At 37.0% G+C, this 23,911-nt stretch overlaps 1 pseudogene; it reads right to left on the reverse strand.

Moving 5' to 3' along the window:
* Nucleotides 1-1,855: 1,855 nt before the first annotated feature.
* On the reverse strand, nt 1,856-2,282 carry LOC109276506 (eukaryotic translation initiation factor 1-like; annotated as a pseudogene).
* Between the last annotated feature and the right edge of the window lie 21,629 nt (nt 2,283-23,911).

A 23,911-nucleotide genomic window follows, 5' to 3' on the forward strand; every position in this document is an offset into this window, starting at 1 on the left:
TTACCATTTGCTTGCACTTGGACTCATGATTGGTTTGGCAAATACATTGTTCCTGGCACATGAAAACAACAATGATAAACTTTTCAATAGTGTCAATAGCTGATGATCAAGTGCAATTTTCAGAGTTCAACTACAACTGCTTCAGCCCGAGAAGGGATGACTTCTTTTGCTGTTTGTTAGAAGTAAAAATGAAGCAATGAAGCAGGTTTGTTTCTCTTATACGTATTTTCTTTCTGGATCTTTTCACATGATCATAATCTGAGATAAGTGACAAACTGTTCTTTTTCTTTTTTTCAGCTGGATGAGCAATTAAAGTAAAAGCATATGTGTTTGCCTGACTTTCACGATAACAATTTTGTAGACGAGCACTGAATATTTTGCATTTTGGGAGACTACTAAGTGATTTAAGCAACTGAAGTCAAAATTGACATAGAAAAACAGTAAGAGGACACAGTCAAATGAACAATTAATTTTTCATGTCCATTTGAAAAGAAAATATCTGAATAGATGAGCACATCAAAGTAATATTTGCACAGGGGTTTCAATGTCTACCATACCTGGAAATTTTTATTTTATTTAACAAACATGTATAACATTCTATGTATGAGCCATGCTTATTTTGAGGTGAGGATTTATAAATGTTAACTCATTTAATCTTTATAGCAACCAAATGACTTGGATGTTATAATTACCATCCCCATTTTATACAATAGGAAACTAAGGCAATGAATGGTAAATAATTCCCAAGGTTCACACAGTGAGGGAAGCATGGAGGTTGGACTTGCACACAGATAGTCCAGCTCAGACTTGTAGGCTTTAACTTGTACACTGGGCTACAAAGAGACCAGCCTCTCGGTCACAGTCCGACCTTGCTGAGCATGTGTGGTGAGTGTGTGAGCTCTGCAGCCAGGTAGGCATGAGTTTAAAAACCTGGCTCGGCCACATGCCGGATTTGTGACCTTGGGCAAGTACCTGCAGTGCTCCATCATCTGTATGCCATTTTTTTTTCCTGAAAACAAATTTTATTTAAATAAGGATTTAAATACATTATATAACATTAAAATTGAAGGAAAAAATAAACTAAACACCAGTCTGTTACTTCACATGGCTTTGGGCCACTATTGCTGGTAAGTTGCAAGCTCTACAGCTGGCTACATGCCTGATATATCGGTTTGAAGTTTGTCCCCTTGTCAGAAGTTTAACTCTGATAGAAGGTTCACCTCATATTCTGGTGTTTGGACATCGATTAGCTAGGACATGTCTGGTCACAAAGACCTTGGTGGCAAGCCAGAGGCAGTATCACACCCTCCTAGGGGGAAGGTGGCTGCTCCAAGCTCTGCCCACCTGGTCGGGTTGGAGACCCCAGGGATCTTTCTTGGCTACCAATGACTCCCTGTAATCATACAGCTGCTGTTCTTGCCTTACCCCATCCTGTCCTCTCAGCTTCACTGTGGGCTTTTTAGGTGGTGAACATTCCTGTTCACCTGTTCAGGTGGTAAACAGCCCATGGTGTCCCTCATAAGGGCAGGGAACTCTGAAGAGGGAGAGCCGAGGAGCTTCTGGTCAGACATAGCCAGCTGTGATCTTGGGACTCTAGACTTGACTGAAATATCATGTAACTGCTTGATTTTAGGCCAAACACTGATAGGTGCCTCCTGCTTGCCCTCTGTTTAATTGAGGGACTTCAAGTCTAGACAGCAAGTTTCTTTTCAGTTTATTGCATGAATGAGTTGTGCTAGTCTACGTTAAAAGCAGACCCTAAATGTTTACATTATACAAGCTGTTGGGTTTTCAAATTTGTGACAGGGGACGGAAGGGAAATTCTACTCATTGCAAGGATATCCTCAGTCAAGTTTTAGTGAGCCCAAAGCACTTTGGACCCATGGACCTTCAGCTGGTCATCTTTAGCTGGTCCAGTCTCTCTACGAGGAACTGGCATATGTTCTTGTGCTGGTCGCTCTGTAGCAGAATTACTTCTCCATATTGTGGATGCTCAATTACAGTACCATTGCAGGCAGATTTCTTCGTAAACGCCTTCACTACTTTCTTTTTATTGTAATCTTCAGTGATCCCTTGGACAGTGTAAGGGTATTCCTGCCATTTCTCTGTTGAATTCTTGTAAGGATGTAATCCTCAGTGCCAGCAGGAAGCAGATCGTCATCAAAGGGGTCAAAAGAGTGGAGGTTCGGGATAACAGATGTACAATAAGTTTCCCTTTCCTCGGTGGAAACTGCGGAAAGCAGTGGGAGAAGGCAGGCAGGAGTGGTGGGGGTATAGAGCATTGGGAAATATGGAGGTTGCAAGGGGAGGCTGCTAAGTCCTCAGCAACAGCTCAATGACTAGAATGTATGCCATTTATTCCAAGGGTTTGGGATGGGGGAGGAGATATAAATACATAATACACATAAGAGAAAGCATTTAGAATTATGTTAGGCACAAGGACAGCAATAAAGTGGGTTATTTATTAATATTTCTATTAGATAATAATAAAGAACATGGAATGTGCCAATCACCACCACCAGTCCAGTCCAAGCAATCACATCTGTTGCCTAGACTATTGCTTTTGACTTCCATTCTGACTCCACACCTTCAGCCCTACCTCCAGCCCAGAGCGAATCCTTTTTAAACTGCAAATTTGATTGTGTCCATGTAAGTATAGATCATTCAGTGATTCTCAAGATTCCTATGTTAAAATGCAGAAGAAATCTTACCAGGGCTTGCCTGATCTGGTACCTTCCCACATTTCAGTCCCATTTCAAGCATTCTCTTTCATGTACCTCATGCTTATGGTAAGGAGACTAGAGACTGACCCCCCCCCCCCAGATCAGCAATCTCAATGCTGCTCATTAATTCCACAGGCATTTGTTAAATGTCTACTCAAGTTGCAGGTGCCAAAAGAGCATAAAGTGGAGGTATCCAGGGGTCCTTTCCCAAACATGTGAACATTAATAGGAATGTACACAACACTATTTGTATGGCCCCATCTCTCCTTTCCTTTTCAAGCAAACTTCCTGCCCAAGCCTGCTTTTACCACTGGCCTTCTAATGGCTTAAATTTGACTTTTGCCTCCACTCAACCTCTGAAACCGTTCTCACTCAGATTATAAATGACATCTGTGGCAGTTTCTGAGAGTTGTCTGTCTACTACCCATTTCTGTCTTCTTTTTAGAGAGAGAGAATGCTTAGGACAATAATGAACCAGCTTAATAAAAACAAAACAAAACAAAACAAAACTGTGTCATCCTTATTCCTTTGCAGCTTTGAAACTGTAATTAGCAGTCTACAGAGGATTTCTGGGAAAGATGCATTTGCTGATTAAACAAACAAACAAACAAAAAAGTGCTGAACTTTCCTCCTTGTTATTTGTTCCTTGTAGTGTAGATGTGAGGCTGGAGGTGGACCAGCCACATGGTGATCATAATATGACCATAACTATGAAAAACTATTTGTAAAGAAAATGAAACACGAAGGCGCCCGGGACATTGATGAGGTTGTGAAGCCCCTGAAGGACTCTTAAAACCTTCTGTTTCTCAACTTCGAACATGATCAACAGATATCTGTTTACGTAGCCAAACACAGTTTGTAACTGATACGTAATCCTAAAACTAACTTCAATAAGCAATGTTTGCTTATTTATATTTCTGAAGCATTTTAATGTATTTATTGCTGATGATTATTTTTCCCCCCACTTGAATCCATTTATATACCAGTTTTGGTGTTACAACTCATTCTTTTTCTTTCTTTCCATCTTCCTGTGGCTTCTTCTTAGTCTCTATTCTAGGTTCCTCTTCTTCTGATCATCCATCGATTGTATGTTGACACTTCTCATTTTTCTTTAAGGTGTCCTCTTACTTTTTATTCTCTGCAATTCTACCTGAAAGATGTCATCTGCATCAAGGCTGTTACTACAAAATACATGCCCCAAACTTACAAATCTTTGTGTTTCTGGTCCAGTGCTCTTTTCTTAACTCTAGGCTTAAATAACAAATGACCTGTAGAACATTTATACCCATATATGCCATAGCGACTTCCAATTTAGGACTTCAAAGACTGATATTGAAATCTCAAGTTTTTGCCACAATTCTGGAAAGAATTACCTCCCTTTTTGTACCTTCATTACACCATGTGATTTTTATTACAGCATTTACCAGATTTACAGTAGCATTTTATTATAGCATTTACCAGATTTACAGTTTATGGCACACATAAGAAGAAAATGCAAGTCAGCATGGCTTAAACAAAAGGAAATGTATTATCCCTCATAACAGTATCTAAAGGTTGGGAGCTCCAGAGTTAGTGAATTCAGCAGGTCAGTAATAATATCAAGAACCCTGGTCATTTCAGTCTCTTTATTCTCCCATCTTTTTTGTGCCACCTGATGATTGACATGGGTTCAGGCCTCAAATCCAAACATGTACAAGTCTAGAAGAAGAGAACATCTTTTGCCTATGTATCTCCTTTATAGAACAAAAAGAATGCCTTCATGGAAGCTGCCCAGAAGATTCACCTTCATTATCCAGAATTATAAATCATGTTCTTTTTTAAAGAAAGCCTTAGAAAAGAGAATGGGATCACTGTGTGTTTACATATTTTTATGTTCTCCCTATTGAGTTTTGAGTTTCTTATCACTAGTTTTTATTTTTTGTCTCTACCACATCTTAATGGTATTCCCAGACACAGTAGATATTCAGTAAAAGTTGAATGAATTCATTTTGGTCTGGAGATCTGAAGAATATCTGACCTAAACAAACTGACTTTGAAAATATATATACCTGTTATATGAAAGGGAACATTAACAAACTCAATTCACAAATGAAACAATGATTTAGAACTCTGGAATGAAAGTAGTTGTATCATAAAGAATCATAGAAGATGATCTGTACACTGTGTGATATTGGTGAAATTTCAGAATACTACAAAATTTCTCATGGAATAGAGTACATTCTGACTAGGTATTCTGTAATTCCACTGATGGGAAAAATGTAAAATAAACATAATTTCAAGATATCAATCCATATCTATTTAGCCCGTACCTATTATTTTTCACTGTTCTATGCAGAACATCATTTATCCTTATGAAGTGGTCCCTTTATTCATTACACTTTATTTGTTGGGGTGACAGGATTGAAGCAAAGGTAAAACATTGGGTGATAACATCAATTGTTGATACATAGGTGTAAAACATTACAGTAAGAGCTGTGGAAGTCCTAATGGGATGAGGAGTTGGCTTTGGGCTCCGAAAGCTTGCTTATTACTAGCCTTTTGCCTTTGGTCAAGTTTTTAAACATTTCCAAACCCCACTCTGTTATGTATAAAATAAGGGTAATAATACAGATTTTATAACATTTTCAACAAATAGCATTTATATCTACTTTTCATCTATGTGCCAGAACCTCTCAGATTTACATTTCCAACATCGTGAAGATATCTCAGAGGCATCTCAAACTAAGTAGCTGTATAAAAATGAGCTTTCAAGCTGACTTCACAATTTTATCTCTTCAGAGTTTCCTACTTCAGTACATTTTGCTTCATTGATGAATCCTAGGAGAGACTATTGAAATATGGTTCACTATCATTCCTCATAGTCAATCTATAATCAATACTATATATTCTTGTGCTAATATATCTGGTCTCAGCAGACACTTCTCCATCTCTTCCACCAGAGACTCAGAGAATAGGTTGGCATTTTAGTCTACATAAATATTTTGTCATTTTATTGATGGAAATGTCTTCGTCAGCTCCTATCTAGACTTCTGTAAAACACTCCTTGCCCCATAAGACATCCTCTCCCCTCCCCACCAGCAGCTTCTACCTCCAGACTACCTAATTCTTTATTTAATACAATTGTCCTCTGCCTAATCCCTATGGATTTTCATTTCACCAAAGGCAAAGTTCAAAGCTGTTGGTGTGTTTTCTTGAAGGCAGCCTCTCCTTACCTTCCTGGGCTAATCTTGAGTATTCTGAGCCCTGTCTGCTCAGGCCTTTCACACCCATTGTGTCACCACCCCCTTGTGACTGACTCCTCCTATTGTGAAATTTCCCTCTTTCAGATGAGCCTTTTCTGACCAACCCTCTCTCTCTCTCTCTCTCTCTCACACTCTAATTTTACCAGACATTACAGTTTTCTCTGATATACACAAAAATACATTTTTTTTTATTTTTGGCAAAATGTTAAACAGTGCTTGCACTTACATTTTTGTTTATCAAACATTTTTGATAATGGCAATATATACATTCTAATTAAATAAGTCAGTTGACTGTTCTCACACAACTATGTAAGCACATAAGCAAACCATTATTTATATAAAATATAATTAATTGGAAAATGGTGGTCATATGCCCTGTGCCAGGAGGACACTGATGGGCATTAGGCAGTTAATGCACATCAACCATAATTCATAACTGCAAACTGAAAGCACAAAATGGCAATTGCCTCTAATGTTAATCTGCAGAATTTCTTCTTCCAGAGATTCAACATTTCTGTAGGTCAATCTGGGATGTTTAACAGTTTCTCTGTTGAGGGGTACCTGGGTGGCTCAGTTGGCTGAGCATCTGACTCTTGCTTTCAATCCAGGTCACGATCCAAGGGTCATGGGATCAAGCTTGCATTGGGCTCTGTGCTGAGCATGGATCCTGCTTGACATTTGACATTCTGTCTCTTCCTTTGCCCCTCTCCCCATCTTGTGCTTGCTCTCTTTCACTCTCTCTCTCTAAAATAAAACATGAAACAAATTTTTTTAAAAAAGTTTCTATGTTGAGTGGAAGGAGGGATGGATCACTCTGCTTTGTTAGTAAAGGGGGTAGAGATATTCTCAGACAGAAGTCTCTGGCATTTGGATAATGTGACCATGATAACTGAGCTCCCAACTGTTCACATGTGGTTAAACAGGGGACCCTAAGGCCAGTGGACAGTTGTGTTGCAGTGAAACACTTATTTCAGGACCCAAAGTCCTGGGGGAAGGAACAGGTTGCTTCAAGTCTAATGATTGGAAGTTCAGTTCTTTTTAAGTGTTTGGGGAAAAAGTTGAAATTACAATCCTTCACTCTCCTCTCTCATTTACCATTATATGTAGGTGAGTGGGGGATAGTGAACAATAAATTGCACTACTTAGAGATATAGGCTAAGCCGTTTTTTGGGCAGCAGTGTCAATAAAGTACACATATAACATCAGTTTCCTATTACACACATCATTCAGAGTCATATATTACTCAGTATAATGGAAAAAAGGGAGACCAAAATCTAAAATGAAAAGAGAAATTGAAGTACAACCAGAGCAAGTAGCAGCTGAGCCAACAGCAGCCAGCACTGTGAAACATTTAGTCAGTTCTCCTGGAAAACAAGTGCTTCTGGCATTAATGACCCTCGATGTCACGTCCCAGAAAGCTGACGAGCAGCTGGGGTGCAAGAATATTGGAAGCAAATTTTTCTTGCTATTCTCAAGTAATTGGAAATAAATAGACAACTGCCCCCACACATCGCCCTGCAGATTGTGATTTAGTTCAAGAGTTTTGAAGGTGAATGTTTCTGTCTGTTTGCATTGACTTTGATGTGGATTTTTCAAAGTGGGTGTGATAGGACAGTCATCATGAAGGTATGTCATGGGTGCAAAAATGAGTGTTTCTTGAGGCGCAGATTGGTGGTGGTGGGGAGGGTTATCTATTCATCCTTCTACTTCTCTCTACACCCAAATCTAATCACACTTCTGCCCAGTTGTTGTCAGAGGCTAATACTGGTTCCAAAATGGCTGTTCAATCAGCCCTAGAACCAACTCCCCAAGCATGGTTAGTGTTCATTCTGCTTTACTCAATAGATAGATTTCCAAATAGTTGCAATTACTTATTTATTTTCTAACTATACACAGAATCCAATTTTTATTGCTCTGAGAAGGCCAGCTAAGAAAAACATCTTTCTGCAGAGAAAAATTTCTTTCTGATACACACACATCGAAAATATGCATACAATGTACTCATTCTGAAGGATTTCTAAATGCTAAGTTTATAAAACACTTTGCAAAATATGGTACTAGTCAGGGATTATTTTGCCAGATCTGCCCCATAAATTTGGAAAGAGCTCACTTTCTATTGTTTGTGAAAACTTAGATTTTTATAATGAGATTAAGAAGGGTCCTAATAAATTGAATTCTTATCTTACTTTCTAAAGGAATTTTCATATAAAATTTCACTTTTATTCCATTTCAGTTTTCTGTTTCTTAACACCTTAATGTCACTATCTCATATGTGTTTTCTCTTGTTTTATGTTTGTGTATTTTCAATCTGTTTCTTTTCATTTGTAACTTTAATATTCCTTTTTATCAAGGAGTATTTATTAGAACCCCAACATGAATGACAAGGAATTATAAATTTCTATTATTCCCGTGTTCTCCTGCCCACCCTCCAAAATTAGTATTGTCATAAATTACATGAAGTTTAAGGAGTGTATATGAAAATAATATTAAGGATTTTAAAATAAGCAATTCAAAAATATCCTGTCCTCTGTCTTGGTTATTTAACTTTATCAATGATTATTAAGACCCCATACCATGAAACAGAGGTCAATAAACCATTCTTTTCATTCTTACAGATCTTTTTTTCTTCATTAATTTAAACTTTACTTGTATCTGTATATTTTTATAAATACTTGAGTTGTTACATCTGCAAGTTTCAATAATATACCCATATTACCTAATTATAAGGTTTAAAAAAATGTCTGTGGACTATCACCTATCTAAAATGACAAAGGAGTCACCCTGCTTAAATAGAATCTGACCATTTCACACCTCTCTTGTTTCATTAGTATATTTTTATTTCTACATCATTTATATTATGTAAAGTGTATTTTTCCTTAAGCCAATGATAGATCTGGGTTTGATGGGTTCCAGAGCTTGAACAATTTGGCTCTTTTTAATTAAAATAATACAAAACTATAATTGAGAAAATAGGTTAAAGAAAACTATTATTTCTTTTGACTGAGAAATCACAACAAATTAGAAATATCAAAAAATAAATAAATAAAGCCTTCTCCAAATCTAGGGTAATTGCGTATTTTTTATTAACAGTCAGATACACCTGACTGTTTATATGTTTATTCCTTTATTTTTTTCTTTTGGCTGCACATTCTGATGACCTTTTCATGTGACATTGATTTTTGTAATATTTTCTATAATATCAACAAAAATATAATTCAGTCTCTTTTCTAGAGTGGTCAATTGATTTTTTTTTACAGCTAGAAAAGTTCCTTGTAGCTTCCTAATTTGTTTTTGGTAATGGTATGCAAAATTATATTATTCTTATAAAATGTAGGATAATCTTTATTGGGTTTTCTTTTATAATAAGCTCTACAATCTCAGAGCATTTACCTTTTCTTGCACCATGATTAAATACTCTTAAATAGTAAAGTCACTTATTAATCCATGTTTTCTTTGTATGTTATTTGCTGCACCAGTGGCCATTTTCCACACAATTTCATCCAGAGCCCTCAGAGATCAGGGCAAGATACATCACTGTGTACACTAAGACACCATCCAGGGTATGAGTTCCTACACAAACAGGTCACTGATTTTGGCCTTGGTACAGATTAATGCTCTGCATGCACAGGATTTCTATTTCACACAATTCTCATTAAAAAATGTTAAAAATGAATATAGTGCATTTATAATTATATATGCTTTTATTAATATGAGAAAACATGGATTTTTTGAGTAGGTGATGATAACAAAATGTTTGATAATTGAAAAACATTTTTCAGGAGCTAGACCTAGCTCCATCTTCTTCCAACCTTGCTCTCTTTTGCTACTCACACACTTTGGGTGCTTAAGCATTTACATTGAGAAAAGACCTTTAGCTTTACAACACTGTAACTTGATATTGGTAATGCTGAGTGGTGGGAGTTAGTTCTACTTTGGTCCATGGAAATTACAGTTAATCACATGAATATGTCACATTGAATCCCAACTCAAAAATATTCCCAAATCAATTTTTTCTTTAGTGGTTCCCCAAAATGCCCATGGCTTTTCCAACAGAAGGGGAATATAGATAATAGGGAAACTGAAGTAGAGACCAAAGTTCTTCCTATAGTAGCTAAAATTAAATATCTGTGACCACACATGAATATAAGACTAGGAAGTCCTGACCCCAAAATGCATGCACCTGGCATTGGATCCTGAATTAGACACTCACTATCTTCAGGGAATTGTTCCCATGTTTGTGTTACTTTTAAATGGATTCTGTATTCACCATCTATTTTTACATGTTTTTCTCTTTGCTTTTTGGTTGGATAAAGATGTATTTTTTAGTTATTCTTTAATAAGACATAATTGAGTAAACTGTTTAAAGTTTGAAAGTATCTGTCAACTGACTTTGAACCTATGTGATAGTTCTGGCTGAAAAGAAAGCATAAACAGTGTAGTTTTGGAAAATATGAGTAACACTGTCTCTAACTTTGAGGATGTCTTAGGAGGTTTGCAGCCAATCTACTATTTCTGCCTTTACAGATGAGTTGATTTTTAAAATTGTTTTGACTTATATGCCCTTAGGTTTCTTTCTTTACCTCTTAAGTCCAGTAATGTACCCAGGATTTATATCCAGGGTGATACATACCAGATTTCCCTGGGATATATATATTTTTTCAACTTGTATATTTTAGTCTTTACTTTTCTTCCGAAAATTTTCTTGAATTATATCTTTTTTTTTTCTCATTCATTGTACTGGGACACCAATTATGCTTATAATCCCTTACTTAGCCTGTATTTACATCTAGCTTTATATCACAAATCCTTTCAACTTCTTTTTTTTTAATTTAACTTTAATCCCCTTTTAAGACTTATTTTCATGTCCTTGGTGTGTTTTCAGTGGTGGTCATTCTCCTGTGTTGTAGCTTCTAATATAGCCTTAATTTTTTTCCCATACTTTTCTAAGTTATTCAGTCTATCTATGTTGTGTTAGTATTTGGTCCTTAAAACAATTTACATCTTCTTCAAGAGTTTGTTTCATAGGGTGTATTTGTTTTGTTAAAATCCTTAATTTTCTTCAAATTTACCTGTTCTGTGGAAAAGTTTTAATTCTTGTTCTCACTGTTTTCAATGGATTGATTTCCTGTCCTTCATAGAAGTCATGTGAATATTACAAATCTTGATGTGAAGGTCATTATTTCTGGGCCAGGTGTCTGGTGAGGGAACAGTGAGCCCCTGAGCCAGGTCTGTCTGTGCATGTATGTTCAATTGCATAAATGAGAAGACTGGAGACCAACAGAGACAGAGGCAGAAAGAGAGAGTTGGTTTAACACTTTTCCTCAATAACTAAGTGTGGCAGCTGGGAGGGTCCTCACAAAATGTTGCTGTTATGACAGCAATAGTTTTCAAAAATGTCATATTGGTACACTGTGTCTTTCTTCCTCAGCTATTCCAGAGAGCCAATGGGGGCCCCAAGAAGCATTAGCAGTAAGCCTGTGTACTCCCAAACCCCTTATTTCAAAGACAGAGCTGTGTTTCCAGTCATATAATTGTACCATTTTTGGAGAGAATGCTCTGTTCTTCAGCTCTTTTTGGGATACACAGTTATAGGTATTCCTGCATAGCATCTTCCCCCAGCAGGTAGCTGTTTCTCCTACATGGGTGATTCTTAGATTCATTACAAAGATTCTCATTTTTCCTGTGGTTTTCATTTGGCTTGAGGAGGTACAAGGCGAGGGAGCAGATATATTCTTACTTTGCCAAAATAAAGTCAGGACCCTGCCTTGGATCAACATTCATAGGTAAACCTATATTCTCCTTCATTTATTTTTACCCAAGAGCATATAAGTATTCACTTGATCTTCTCATTTGTTTTGCAATAGCTAATGACAAAATATTACAGTGTTTTGGGGTTCTTTTTTTTTCCTTTTAAAAATATTACTGTGTGTCTAAAGTAACTCATAATCTCTATTTCTCTGATACCCTTTTGTTTCTCATTTTCATCTTTACCATCTTTTTAAAGAAACCAAGAAACAACTTTATTTTGTACTTTGGAAAAAGTAAGTTCCACTTGAGTCAAATGTGAAAAAGTGTTTGTTTGTTTGTTTGTTTTTCCAGTTTAAAATAACAATAATACATTAAGAAAACTCAGAACTGTTACACTAGATTCAAATTCAATGATGTCTTCTGAGCATGAGCAATGGAGACTCCAAGAAGTATGTGGGAAAAAATTCTGATACTTGGTTTGAAAATAAATGGTCAGATGTGTGGTTTAAGAAATTTAGTGGTTTTAGAAATTTATAAATTTAGAAATTTAGTTTACATTTATTAAGCAATTACATATAAAGTATCTAGAACAATGTGTAATTTATAGTATTTGACCAAAACAAGTTAGTTCCTTTCCCTACTCAATGAAACTTGGGCAAGCTTTGCCCTTGGTAGAAAAAAAAATGAAGAATGCCAGAATTGCATGACACTGTCCTAGGATATGTGATTAGACTTCAATGTGATTAAAGAATTCTGCAATACCAGCAAGAACAGGGAGTGTGAAAGAATGTTTCTTATTTCTTCTTACTCAGTACTTCAATAATCTGTCTGCTGTGAACCTCTGAGCTCTCATTCCTGTATGCCAGTTGCCAATTCACAGGCAATGTTAAGGTTGATGCTAAGAAGACCTGACAGCACAGAGCAGAAAGGCACCAAAATAATCATATGCCCCTGAGTGGCCCTGTGGACATAGACACTATAAGATGTAGAAATCAGGCCATAGAGCAAGAAAGCATCATTTCAATGTCTCTGGGGCCTGTAGGAGTCAAAACAAAGCAACTATCAGAACAAAAAGTCTTTCGCCATTGGTTTGCATGTGATGTCATGGCAATTTTGATTATAATTTTATGCCATTACTAAGTCTGCGTTGCAAAGAAAAAAATGTTTCCTACCTTCCCCATAGTATATGTGATTTTTTTTTATCCGATACCCTCATTTTCTTCCACTACAACCCTGCACCCTTATAGAAAATGCATACTGTGTTACAATTATTTTTGTGGATTTGTTTTACTAAAGGCTGAGACTGGGTGAGCAAAACCAATAGATGGGAGAAGAAGAAATACATATCCCTCTAACACCAGATGATGCTAAATGGGTTTAAGGCAAGGATCTGAAGATAGCCTCTATGTAGGGGTTTTCATTAAGGAAATGTATGCGACAATGGATACTTGGACACATATTCTGTACCTGTTAAGTATATGCAATAGCACCAGGTCATGATAAAACGACAGAAGTTTTAAGAGTTAAAAAATTTTAAATCGTAACTCTTCAGTGAGTTTCCAAACTATCAGGAGAGTCTAGATTAAAATATACAGAATGATTACAAACAACATTGGGTAACTACTGCTCAGAATTATTTGATTCTCAATCATACAGATAAAAATGAAATTATTATTGATGTAAGCTTGATATACACACTGAATTTATTTTTTTTACATTTTTAATGGCCATTGTTACATAATCAGAGAACCTGAGATTTCTAAATGGTCCAGGAATGTGAACCCAGTAACCACAATAAGCCAAGATTATGGAAATATTTCTGAAGAACAATCAGTCATTTAGATATCAAATATTTCTGGTTACATGAGTCTAATGACTTGGTTGAAAAGATAAAAAAATGACCTGTTATATAAATAGGTGTTCGTTCTGTCTGTTGAGGCAATGCAGTACCTGTTATTAACTAAATAATTTCTTAAAGTTCTCATGTGCTCTTCAGATAATTTAACATGTTATAGATATTCTTGGAGTCGATATGCGATATGTTAGGCAGCTGCTCATAAGCCCACAAATGGTATGGATTTAAATTTAAAAGTATGTGAAGAATAGATCCCCAGTGACACCATTGTAGTGTACCCCCAATACTTGCTGAGTGATCTATGAAATGAGCACATGGCATTTTAGTTGAAAAATCTATCGTGACCCAACGAGATGCATACGTTAGGTAAAAATGCCCTTTCAGATTACATAGATTCTAATTCAGCGAGTTAAGTTGGTTAGAGACATAAGCAAAGCATGCTATCCTTGTGCTTTCTGCTTTTCATAAGGGTGGAGGAGGGGAAAGGAGAGAGGAATAGTGCAAATTGAGTTCTATTTTTGACTAATTGTAATACAAACTGTGTTGTATCACCCTTGATTTTATAAATACTTTGAAATAAAGTGTAGTGATTGCATAATAGCCCATCAAATGGGTGGTTGATTAGTTCAGTCAGTTTTATATGCAGTTTAGGTATTATTTTCTACTAGAATAGAAGAAACTAAGCAAAACTGTCACCATCATGGTGATGCTTGGCAGATGGGAACCAAGGATCAGTCCCACTTGTAATATGCAAGTAATAATTACTTCTTTTCATCTGATCCCCAATTCTCAAGTCAATACCATTTTAGAACCATTATTTCCTCAATTATTACAAGTCTGACTTATACGGAGGGACATTGATGAGCCTACCTGTCCATCCTAACTTGAGCTATTGTGTCATGCAGGTTCCTTTATCTTATATCACACAGGCTATTTTGGATGTTATAACATTTTTGTTCTGGGAATTTTCTTTCAAATGCAGTTTATTATTTTCCTTGAACTTCAGTGTTTCTAGAAAATGGTCTCCTCTCATTCCAACACACACCAAAAATTTTCTTCCTCAGTAAAAGCCTTTAAGGTTCATGTTGTTAGTGTATGTTGCTTGCTTCTGGTGAACAAGAGACAGAGAAAGTAGTGACTAATATCAGAATCATGAGTGAAGATATGTTTTATTCATAAACTTTGTACCTCCAGTGAAATTAAAAGCAAAGTAAAGGGTCGAAGCTGTGAACCCTTTTTCCTAGAGCCTGTAAACCAATAAAGGCTTTATATTAGCTATCGATATCTATCTCTGAGTTGCCTTAATAACATCTTATTCCCTGTTTTCACCAGCCATCAATAATATTTCTGCCTGCCCGCTCAGGCCCCTATCTCTGCGTGCAATTGCATTATAAGGGTCTATAAGCCCAATTTGCTTCACATTCTTATTTTTGGAAAAGGCTGGCTGGCTTTTGTAATGAGAGCAGCTGCCAAGAAGGCTTGACAGAATTTGTGGCCCATCTGGCTTATAATCTTCACTCAATATCGCAGAGGCCTAAACTCTGAGACCTGCTGATAAGCCCAGGCGTCCAGGCAAGCGATGGCAGCCTTCTCTGTGATTTCTCATTAAGGGCAGGGACATCTCTCTGGGAATCTCTCATATCCTGGATATCACATAATTCCTTTTTTCATTTTCTAATAAGTACAAGAGAGTTGTATTTTTTTACACTGTAGTATCTTCGTGTACCCAGATATGAGTGAACAGCCATTTGGAAAATTTTGACATTTGAGTGTTTGAATTTTCTAAAGTATTTGTTGTTATTCCAAAAAAAAAAAAAAAAAAGAAAGAAAGAAAATTCCATTAAATAGATCAGAATATATTAAATATCATGTATACATTTTAGTATTTACAGATGATACAGATGATTCTTTTCTCCACTGGATATACATTTTCTATCACAGTGCTATCATGTGGCACCAGTAGTTTATGGCAAACAGGAAGAAAATCAATAGCATAGCCACTGACTTACCCAGCATTGATTGGCCTGTTTTCTTGGTGATTGAACAAAAGGAGAGAAAGATAAAGAGGAGGCTGTTGAGGGTGGGGAGTGAATGGAAGTTGCACTGAAAGCCTCATTCTCCTCCTCCCCTAACTTACCTATTGAAGATAAATTTTAAAAATAATGTATAATATAATGTACTCCATGATAATAATCCTGCCTATCCTGCATATTTTGTTTCCAATCTCTCATACTGTATTTACCATCCTTTGTGATGTACTGAGAAAAAGATAATATAACCCCTGCCCGTAGAAGTTTGCAACTAGTGGGTCTGAATTGATTGCCTTCTAAACTCAGTTTGGGAAATTGTTATCTCCTCCAGTAGGGCTCCAGAAAGCGATTCTGTCCTCTGGTAGATCTGCATCGGCCATTGCAGTTCAGTTTGGAAGATTGGCAAGGCTTTATTTATTTTGCTGTTTATCTTCTGTCCCTTGTAGAAATTGCTTTTCTATATTTCCTATATTTTACAAGTATTTTTGATAAACTGGAGATGGTAGTGACAATATTCTAAACAAAAAAGCTCCCGTGAGAATATGAATAATAACTCAGCAAAACAAAATCTCAGCAAGGAATAGAACTGGTTACTTATAGGACAGAAGACTGGATCATTCCTGGAGTCAAGACATATCAGTCAATTTTTTTTCTTATCAATTATTCAACAAACATTGATTAAGCACAGATTCTGCATCAGGTGTTATAAATGCCCTGAAGGAAGGCAGATTTGCATGAGGTAGGAAAACAACCACCTGATTTGCCAAAAAGAAAGAAAAAGGCAAATGGAGTTCTTAGAAGCTCAGGTGAAGGGGGGAATTACCTCAAGAAAACGCTGATGGGAACACATGAAACAAAATAAAACCGAAACCCTATAAAGCATATTCAAGACATTCAGATTGACAGTGGCTAAGTGTCCAGTTAACAAATCGTGTCCTGGGACCACATGTGGGCCTATATATGTTAGAGAGAACCTGAGGACACCAAATGCAGAAAGAATAACCCACATCCTGAGCCACAGCCAGAAACAACTTCGAGGAAGGACTGAGCATTCCATCCTCCTGGCATTGGAACAACCTCACATGTAGCAGCTCATTATCTTAGTGCAAATGGAGCTGGAGAAAACCAGATTGCTGAGTGGCAGAGCTCACAGGGGCTTCCATTAGGTATTAGTGAAACCTAAAGCCAGAAGTCTTTGCCATTGACAGCCGGTTTCTATACTTCTGTGTTAGTTTTGTTTTACTCTCTCTTTTAAATTCCTTAGCAAAACTTCTGAAATATTAATAACTTGTCTTAGCTGAACTAAACACAAAAAGTGCTTTGTCCTGGAGAACCAGTTGAAGCTGTTATGGTTGCTGACATTCATAGGCTAATCTCTCACCTTTTACACCAACATCCACATTCTCAAAAGCCTGGTTCAGATGTCATTAACTCCCTCTGGTGTTCCAGACCACCAAGTACTCCGCTGTTTCTCTGAATGGTCGCAGCTTATACTGGTGGACTCACTCATTTACCTGTCCCTTGACAGGTAAAATTACTTAAAATTTTCTATCATTTGAAAAATACAGGGGTACCTGGGTGTCTCAGTCAGTTAAGTATCCCACTTTGGCTCAGGTCATGATCTCACAGTTTGTGAGTTCAAGCTTTACATCATGCTCTCTGCTGTCAGTACAGAACCTGCTTTGGATCCTCTGTCCCCCTCTCTCTCTGTCCCTCCCCTGCTTCCATGCACTTGCTCTCTCTCCTGTCTCTCTCTCCCTTTCTCTCTCTCTCAAAAAAATAAAACATTAAAAAAAGAAAAATACATTATTATATTTTTTTCCCTCCATGTATTCCCTTTATATTCTCATTTAGACCATTATCTGTAGTTAGTATCTCAGTATTTTGCACTTAGTTATGCTGGAAGTATGCTGGAAGCAACTAGCAAGTCACTGGTTAATTCATTGATTGGTTTTTTAAATGTTTTAATACTTATTTATTTTTGAGGGAAACAGAGAGTGAGAGTGAGTAAGGGAAGGACAGAGAGAGAGAGAGAGAGATACTGAATTGAAGCAGGCTCCAGGCTCTGAGCTGTCAGCACAGAACCCTACATGGGGCTTGAACTTGGGAATGGCGAGATCAGGACCTACGTGGAAGATGGACACTTAACCAACCAACTGAGGCACCCAGGTGCTCCTCATTGATTAGTTAACAAATAAAGAATTTTCATTGAATATTGAATATTAGTAATTAAAGTGTCCAATCACAGAGCCCTGAATTCTGTATTATAAAAGAACAGCTTTCTGATAATAACTACCTGCAAAGTTACTAAATGTAATTGGAATGAGTAACATTTTAATAAATAGGCTGTATAAAGAGTAGGTGTATGGAAATATCCTTCTACATGTAGCACAATTTGTATCATGCTCATATATGTTTCACCCTATTTTCTGACCTGGATGTGGATGACATGGAAACTTTTGAACAATGTGAAATATGAAGATCCTGAATGAAGGAGTATGTGAGAGAAGGTCTCCCCCTCCGTGTGTATACAAGTAAAATCCAGCAGCATTTGGCTGCTCAACCTCATGCTCAAGCATTAATTTCACACTTTATTTCCCAGAAATTGAAGACAGTTAATTGACTTTTTACAACTGGTATTGAAACTTTTTTCTACTTCATGCCTCATGGGATGGGAAAACTGCTGTTAGTGGGGCTCAATGTCTTGTCCGAGAAGAGGTGACAAGTCTGTAAATAGAAGACCCACTTTAGATTCTGTACCTTCTAATGCCCTGTTTTCATTTCTGTAGAGATTTACTGCAGTTGAAAGGACTTCAATAAAGATCACAATTTAGCTATTTTTCTTCAGTGATGTAAATTTTCTTAAATTCACAAAAAATGTTGGAGCTAGAGAGGGCTTCAGAAAGCAAGGTTCAGAGGAGATCAGCTGTTCATGTAATGAAAGTCATCAAATCAAGAAAAATTGTCATGATCCTTAACCTTTTTTCAAGGTAAAACATAGAAAATAAAGAAGGAAAGAAGAAGAGTCAAAGTAGAGATCTATTCTGATATTCACCATGTGCCTACTGTGTGCCAGGCCCCACAATAGCCACTTTCATGTTTCATGGATAATTTCATCTCATCTTCTAATGACAAGTCCCAGTGTTGTCATTATGCAAATGAGGAAATTGGTAGGGCTGTGTGTATCGCAGGTAGGACCCAACACAAGTAACACAGAAATCCATAATCCATCCTCCACTTACCCAATGAGTCTGAGAAGATTTCCAAAAAAGGCAATAAACTTGAGTACAAAACTGAATGAAATAAAATAATTTTTCAGGCAAGTATTGTGAGAGTTTCAGAAACAAGGTGTATTTTGACAAAACACTTAAAGCATGATAAGTATCATAAGGATTTTGTTAACAAATATTCTAGCTCTCCTTTCCCTCTAGGCATGTCAATTCATAATTTCCCCTGCCCCTGAAGACAAGACTGGCCTTGGGACTTGCTTCTCCCTATAAAATATAGTAACATGAAGTGCATCTAGGCAGAAGCTCTCAAAGGCAGTGTATACCTCACCACCTCCCTTTTTCCTGCCTGGCCATGGAAAAGTCATGTGCTGTGAAGGAGCCTCTGTCAGCTTAGGTCTTTGAGTGGCTATTATAAGTACAGCTAACCTTGTCTTAACTAATCTGGTGACCATTCAAACACTTGTCTTGATGGAGCAGGCTTTCCAAGTAGAAATAATAGAAATATAATGAGCACAAATTTGGTTCTTGTGAGTTTTGGCTTTTAATACCTGTTTATGCCACTTATTGGCTGGGTGACCATAAGAAATTGGTTCTCTAACCTTCAGTTTCCTCATCTACAATGCGGTCACAATGACATTTATTTCACAGGATTTTACTAAATTAAGTGTCATGATACTGATAAATTGTTGAGTTGAGTGCCTGTCACATGCCACTGAAAGTTTAGAAGTATCAGCAGTAGCAACATCATCAGCATCAACGTCATCCAGGGAGGAAGGAAATTCTTTCTCACAATATTTTCATAAGAGGCTTTGAAACAAAGGAGAAAAACTTCTATGTCAAGTGGAGACTAAGGGGATCTACAATAATAGCCTCAGGATGAAAGGACGAGAAAAGTGACACATGAAGGCCGCAGACTACATGAGCAGACAGATTCTGTGAGCACTGAGCAAATGAGAGATGAATCACAGGCTCAACTGAGACTGGGATAGGAGATGGTGATTGTTTTCAAGAAAAAAAAAGTCTAAAGTAACTTCTAAGTATTGTTTAATTAAACTACTACTTTCTTGGGGAAAAAATATTTCCTTTAAGGAGGTGAACTAGAGGGGGCGCGCCTGGGTGACTCAGTCGGTTGGGCATCCAACTCTTAATTTAGGCTCAGGTCATGATCTCAGGGTTGTGGGATCCAGCCCTGCATTGGGCTCTGTGATGAGCATGTTGCCGCTTGAGATTCTCTCTCTCTCACTCTGCCCTCTCCCCTGCTCACTCACTCTCTCTAAAATTTAAAAAAGAAAAAAAGAAGAAGACGATAAACTAGAAATAAAATGCCCACACATTCCTTCATCTTTTCTTCCTAAGCAGTTTCAGAATCTTGGAAATGACTTGAAGCTTCTTCAGTTGGATTGAGTTGAAGCTATGGACATCTGGATACAAATCCTTGTTTGAACCTATGAAACACTAATGGAGGAAGATGTTACAGAAACAGAAAACAGTAACAACAATATCATCAAGGAACAAGTGCCCTGCAATTGAATGTCAGAAATTTTTTCAGAGTTCTCAGTAGGAAACCTCCCACCAACAAGCACAGCCTGAAATCGCTTCCCAGGAGAGTGGCTCTTAGAACCTGGATGTGCTCTGAACAGGTGTTCCAACAAGTGCTGCCAACTGTATTCTTCATGTTCAGGAGAAAGCCTCAGCAATTATTCTGAAACCTTTAAAAATAAGGCATTCAACCGGGAGCTGGGAGAAGAACAGCATATGTAGAGAGACAGAGCAAAAAAAAATACCAGCTTTCATAAACTATGTGTATATGTGTATGTATTCATGTTCTTCATGTAATTATGGTTTATCACCATCATTATACTCTCTATTGTTTTTTTTTTTAATTTCTCCCATTCTTAGGCTTTTACTAATGGACCTATACAGCACAGAATAATTAAATACCCTGTGAAATTCTCAAAAGGAACATATCTCTAAAACTGTAGAATTATTTAATCCAGTAAACAACTGATCTCATAAAGTAAATTCCATATTTGATTATAAACCACCACAGGTAACCTCTTCCTATAGATGGAATAATGTGAGCCAGTCAGAAAGGTTTGGTCATGTCAGTTGAATTACATAGAGCAGAGTAGGAATAAATAAGATATGACTAACCAAGAGGACTTTTATTCCAGTTCTGTCTCCAGGTTATTTATATGTTACATAGAGGTTACCAAACTGTCCAAAGAATCAATGTCTTCATCTATTAAAAAAAATCTTGTAGCTAAATTACAGTTTGGTTAAAATAATCAAGTCGAATGATGTGCAAGAAAGCTTTTAAAAGCTCTAAAACACTATTATTATCACCACAGTCCATTTGGAAATAAATGAAAGCACATCGAACCTGCAGCACCCCTCTACTGCACTCACTCCCCTAGCCCCTCTCACATGTATAGTCTTCAGTTCACAGTTGTCAACTTCTTCCAGCATAGTTCTGTAAAATCCCCTGCTGCACCAGGCAGGGGTGAATTGCACTGTGTTTTGTTCCCTAATTATTTCATACATACTTTCCTACCTTGAAAAGGCCTTATTTTCTTTGTCAGGTTTCCCCTTTTATGTGGGTCCTTCAGCATTTGGCATTGCCTCATGTTCAGAGGGTCCTTTCCATCAGTTATTTTAAACTAGAAACTAAGAAAAACATTGAGAAGATAACTTAGAAATATGTAGAAAATGTATAGAAATATAGTAGAAAATGTTCCTCACTCGCCTGGATATGGTAGGTTAAATAGAAGCTGCTCCCAAAACAAGATCTAGTTTTAGTTTCCATCTATCCTCCAACATTGGGTAGCTTCATAATAAAGTTACAAAACATGACAATTTATACTCAAGAATTTATTGATTGTTAGCAGTTGTCAAAATGCATGGGGTCAGTTGGAGAAGTAATATAATGTATATCTTATGTAGAAAGACTGTGATATCTTTATTGCAAGACATAGTAGGTGAGGTAAATATCTATTCACTATCCATGAGTTGCTGTTATCTTCCTATCCATAAACAGAAAATTAGAATACATTAAAAATCTGTCTCTATCTCCCTCTGTCTCTCTCTCTCACATACACACACACACACACACACACACACACACACACACACACGTTCAGACATGTTCACACGCACTCCCACACAGAGAAACTCTGCTTCAGCTCTTTAATTTGACGACTGATTTCCATATTAAACCCATTTCTTCCTATATTCTCTCACAAACACCAACCTGTAGCCCTTTTAACACTAAGATGTAATATATACAAGAATGAATATTCCCTGTGCAACTCAATCTGTTTCACATTTCTGTCTGTTGCTGATGGGTGTGTCACTCATTATGCAAATATGGAGTAACACGGAGTTGGTGCCCTTGGGTCAAAGCTAAGGGTAGGACAAGCAGTGTGACCAAGAACCATAACCTTAGCCAAGCTTAACAAGACACAGACACACACCCAATTGCCATGTACCCCTCTGCAGCATCAACTTAACTGGACATGGTAGTAGTAACTTGTCACGGAGGGCTCAGTTGATACACAAAGAATTTTCAGGAACCGTGTTATTCCTTACTTGCGTAAAACCCGTGGGAAGCAAGTTGCTAAATTTTCCAAATCCATACCTCTGGCATCTAAGGGGGGTTTCTACTAATACATATTTTGAAACTTAACTGTGTCAGTTGGGTTCTGGTTTAAGGGTAGAGAGACACTTAAACCTGCTTTGAAAGAAGAGTAATAAGAGCCATAGTTTGAAGTCCACCAATTCCAAACAGGTTCCATTAAAGTTGCCACAAGACACATTATTAATACACTTAATGATAGTAATAGTCACAATTTATCTAAACCATTTATATAAATGGAGCTCACACCATTTATGCAGATGTTAGCCTATGATACCATCTCGGGCATATATGGATTTTTTTTATTCATTATATCATTATCTGAGATCATAAAATTTTACTGGGTTAAGATAAATTAAATTTGTAGGTTACCATATATCTTTGGGTTCCACATGTTCATAAAATTCTGCTTAAAAAGAGCTTGGTGCAATTGTAAGGCATGCACTTACTTGATTTACCCAGTGCAACCACAAGGATAATAACTTCAAATGTAGGCATTTTTATGATAAGTGACTATGTTTAAAATATCCATGTATATAGACAAATACTGTATTATAATATGAAAGCATGAAAAAAGTGACTTATAAGAATTTTTTTGTTGCTCTGGTTTAAAATATCGTTTTGTTTTGTTTTTTTTTTTTTTGAGAAAAACAGAGAATAAGCAGGGGAGGGACAGAAAGAGGGAGACATAGAATCTGAAGCAGGCTCCAGGCTCTGAGCTGTCAGCACAGACCTCGATGCAGGGCTCAAACCCAGGAACTGTGGGATCATGACCTGAGCCGAAATCTGATGCTCAACCGACTGAGCCACCCAGGCGCTCCTAAAATGTCATTTTTAATGAGAATATACTTGTCTTAGTCACTTCGGGCTGCCATAACCAAACACCAAGACTGAGGGATTAAACAACATACATTCTAGAGGCTGGAAGTCCAAGAATAGGGTGCCACTTTTCACTGTTTTCATGTTGCACACAGAGAGAGGGAGCGAGAGAGAGCGTGAGAGAGCGCTCAAACTCTTTGGGATTATAGGGGCACTAATCTTATGATGGTTTTATCTTCATGCCCTCATCTAACTCTACCTCCAAAGGCCCCATTTCTGTTAACCACCACATTGAGGGTTAGGACTTCAACACATATATTTTAGGGGGACATAAACATTCAGTCTATAACAATACTGAAGGATTTTTTAAAATAGAAATACAATAAATAGTTTTAAAGCACCACTGAAATCCACCCAATTAGGGCATGTCAGTTTTATATACACTTGAAATAGTTTTCTTAAAATGAGCTTTGATTAAGAAGAGCTAAACTTAACTGTGAAATGAACAAATATTTCACTATTAATAATAAAAAATATTCAGCATATTTCAAACAATATACAGTTTTGTTCTTACAGGAGGATCTTGCCAGATGCTATCTACCAGCATGTCTTTGGGGAATCCCTACTGCA

Source organism: Panthera pardus, unplaced genomic scaffold, assembly GCF_024362965.1.
Source record: "Panthera pardus isolate Hobbes unplaced genomic scaffold, ASM2436296v1 HiC_scaffold_15, whole genome shotgun sequence".
In the NCBI taxonomy this organism is placed as follows: Eukaryota; Metazoa; Chordata; class Mammalia; order Carnivora; family Felidae; genus Panthera; species Panthera pardus.